This window comes from Herpailurus yagouaroundi, unplaced genomic scaffold (genome assembly GCF_014898765.1).
Source record: "Herpailurus yagouaroundi ecotype Mexico unplaced genomic scaffold, PumYag 199, whole genome shotgun sequence".
In the NCBI taxonomy this organism is placed as follows: domain Eukaryota; kingdom Metazoa; phylum Chordata; class Mammalia; order Carnivora; family Felidae; genus Herpailurus; species Herpailurus yagouaroundi.
In genome coordinates this window covers 18444747-18447509 of record NW_024412430.1, presented here as the reverse complement: position 1 = coordinate 18447509, position 2763 = coordinate 18444747, and positions in this window count along the sequence as shown.

Genomic DNA, 2763 nt, shown 5'->3' with positions numbered 1-2763 from the left:
AGGGGGTGGGGACTGGAAGTCAAGAACTCATGAGATCGTGGCCTGAGCGGAAAGCAAGAGTCCCAGGCTTAACCGACCCCGGGACTAGGCACCTCTAGTCTTCTTATACTTCTTCCTGTCTTTTCCATTTTTCCAGCCCCCGTAGCCCGATCTTCACCTTTCAGTTCATCTTTCCCCTTACCTGCTGAACTTGTAAAAAATTCAATTTCAGGCTCTGTCTGGCCTCTGACGATGATTCTCAATCCATGATGCAGAATTTTCAGTTTCTAATGGTATCCAACAGCAGGTGTGTGTGTGTGTGTGTGTGTGAGAGAGAGAGAGAGAGAGAGACTCTTTCCCGGAGTCGGGGCAATCTGTAGTCCTTTTTGTCCTCTTTTAAAAAATGTTTAAAGTTTATTGTTGAGAGAGCGAGAGACAGTGTGTGAGCAGAGGAGGAGCGGAGAGAGAGGGAGACACAGAATCCGAAGAAGGCTCCAGGCTCCGAGCTGTCAGCACGGAGCCTGACGCGGGGCTTGAACTCACGAACGGTGAGATCATAACCTGAGCCGGAGCCGGACGCTTAACCGACTGAGCCCCCCAGGTGCCTCAAGGGCGATTTGTAGTCCATTTTGGATCAGCCACGCGACAGGTGCAGGGCGCGTGGGACACACGTGTCACGGGCAGGTCTGGGCGACACCCCGGCTGTGGGAACAGACACGGGGTAGTTTCTCTGGCTCTGTTTTCTCCTGTGTGAGCAGATTTTGTGGAGGTTTACATGAGATGCAGCTTTGAGACAGGCCCCTGCCGGTGCCAAGATCCTGCCCCCTCCCCGGGTGATTTTAGGCTGAGTCTTGGGGAGAAACGCGAGCGGGACCCAATCGGGCCGCCCTGGTGTGCGTGGAAAAGGAGCTGTGCGTTCCGAACCCTCCCGGTGCAGAATCTCTTCCCGAGATACTTGTAGAGCTTTGTGAGAGGCTCAACACAAGCCGTTCATCCCGGAGGCAGGAGCGTGCTCAGCCCCCGGCTTCCGTGAAACCCTCCGAGGCGTGGCCGTGTGACTGTTTCCAAAACCACGGGAAGGAGGAGATCCCGTCGGCCGGCTCTTTCGATGTGACAGTGATTGTTTCCCTTCTCTTTGACCGGACCCTGCTCCTGAAAAACCAACTTGCACATACAAACATGCCCCAAATCAGAAAACGGAACGTATCAGCTGCCGGAGAGCGGGGACAGCCCAGTTTGACCCGCTCTTGTGCGACCGCAGACAGGGGTGGAACGCAGGACTCGGGCCGGGTTTGAACTCCTGGCCACAGGCGACGCAAAGGCAGTGAAGCTTGTCCCACGGGGACAAGGCGGTGGGGAGCCCCATCTCCGCCCGCGGGGAGCCCAGAGCACGCTAGCCACGTTGTCGGTGGCAGGTTATTTTGGAGCCAGTTTTTGCCCATTTAATAAATACTGACGGGAGAACCCAGCTAGCGTCACTTGCGCTTCTGAGGGAAGAAGTTCAACGCGGACAAAACGCTCCAGGGTTAGTCTATCCTTGGCACGGAAGCCACCATCGTGGATGAAACGTTCTCGGCGCTGACAAACGCGGTGCAGAAACAAGAAGCTGAGGGCGAAGGGACACGCTTCCTTCCAGGCACTCGGAACGCGCACCCGCCTCCCGCAGCATCTCGGGCCCCGGTTCCGTCTGCCGTTAGCGGCTCCGACGAGGGGTGGGGGGTGCCAGCGCCCCCCAACCTAATTTAAAATAACCAGGTCCAGATGCGGGTGCCAAAAAAAAGAGGTTTGCACCATTCACCACCGTGGCCTGGATCGTATTTCAAAAGTGTCAAATCAAAGCCGTCCCACCGAAGTGCCTGATTTCTTAACGAATTCCTTATGTATTTCATCTCTTGAATGCAGAAAAAGCGGGGTGTCCGCGGGGGAGTAGATTTCGGATTGACAGAAACAAAACCCGCGGGCGTGATCCCTCGTGACACACACCCCGTGTAGCTGATATCTCGCCGTGGAATTATTTGCTGCTTCGTTAAGATGCTTTCGTCTAAAAGCCACATCTGAGAGGCACTTAGAGAAGAGGGTGCGAGCACTGGAGGGAGATCCTGTCGAAATCTCCACATTTAAAGGCTTTGCAAAACGCTGACGTTCTGTCGCGTTGATCCAGGGCTATTAAGAGCAAACTTTGAAACAAAATCTTGTCATTTCTGTACGTTAGAGCGCTGGCCTCTTTCCTGAAGAAAGATTCCCACTAAGGGGTTGTTTCTGAGTTCTGACTCACTATGTTAGGTGCGTCTGGATACTGAATAAAGCAGGCTTTTTCTTTTCTTTTTCTTTTTTTTTTGAACAGAGAAAAGAGGTACATACTCAAGGTGATTAGACGGAGAAATACCTATCTGCAGGCAGACGGATGGACAGAGGACAGATGAGCAGACAAGATAAGCAGAGAGTAGCGTCATCAGCTTTTGGAAAATCGCGATGTCCTATGTTCGGGCTCCCGGTTCAACGTGGCTTTGGCTCAGAAACATGCAGCCTGGAGAAGTACTCTTGAGTATTCTTGTCCAAGGATGGAGGGAAGTGCCTTCAGGACACTGAGTGAGACTCTGAAGACGCAGTGATTGTTAGAGTGCGCCCACCCTACGGCGCCCAGCAGCGGCTCTCGCAGCCATGGATTTCAAGCGGTTCTTTCCAACTTCCATGCGCGGAATCTTAAACGGTACCTCTAGCTTCAGAACGAGCAAGCGTAACTGAATTCACTTATCCACCTCCTGCCAACCCCCCCCCCCCCCA